Source organism: Phycodurus eques, chromosome 19, assembly GCF_024500275.1.
Source record: "Phycodurus eques isolate BA_2022a chromosome 19, UOR_Pequ_1.1, whole genome shotgun sequence".
In the NCBI taxonomy this organism is placed as follows: Eukaryota; Metazoa; Chordata; class Actinopteri; order Syngnathiformes; family Syngnathidae; genus Phycodurus; species Phycodurus eques.
In genome coordinates, this window is record NC_084543.1 from 14,796,838 (window position 1) to 14,797,138 (window position 301).

The following is a 301-nucleotide window of genomic DNA, read 5'->3' on the forward strand; positions in this document are numbered from 1 at the left end:
CTTGTCATGAAAAAAAAAACAAGATTTTGTATATTTTAGAGCAGTGGGTAGTCGGGCAGCACAACCAATGAAGAAATTCGTATAGGCAGGCAAAGTGACTGCAAAATCATGAAACACCCCAGATGGGACTCGAACCCACAATCCCTGGCTTAGGAGGCCAGTGCCTTATCCATTAGGCCACTGGGGCTGTCGACCACTGATCATATTAGATTTTTTTTCTTTTTTTGCTCCCAGCCAACTAGCAAGTGCACCGCCTCACAGTGGCACTTTAGCTTCACGTTAGCTTTTCGCTCACGAAATG

The 301-nt window shown here is 45.2% G+C and overlaps 1 non-coding gene across 1 annotated transcript; it reads right to left on the reverse strand.

Annotated features, from left to right (window-relative positions):
- Positions 1 to 114: 114 nt before the first annotated feature.
- On the reverse strand, positions 115 to 187 carry trnar-ccu (transfer RNA arginine (anticodon CCU)). The gene has a single exon. It is a non-coding gene; the product is annotated as a tRNA-Arg (tRNA).
- Positions 188 to 301: the final 114 nt, after the last annotated feature.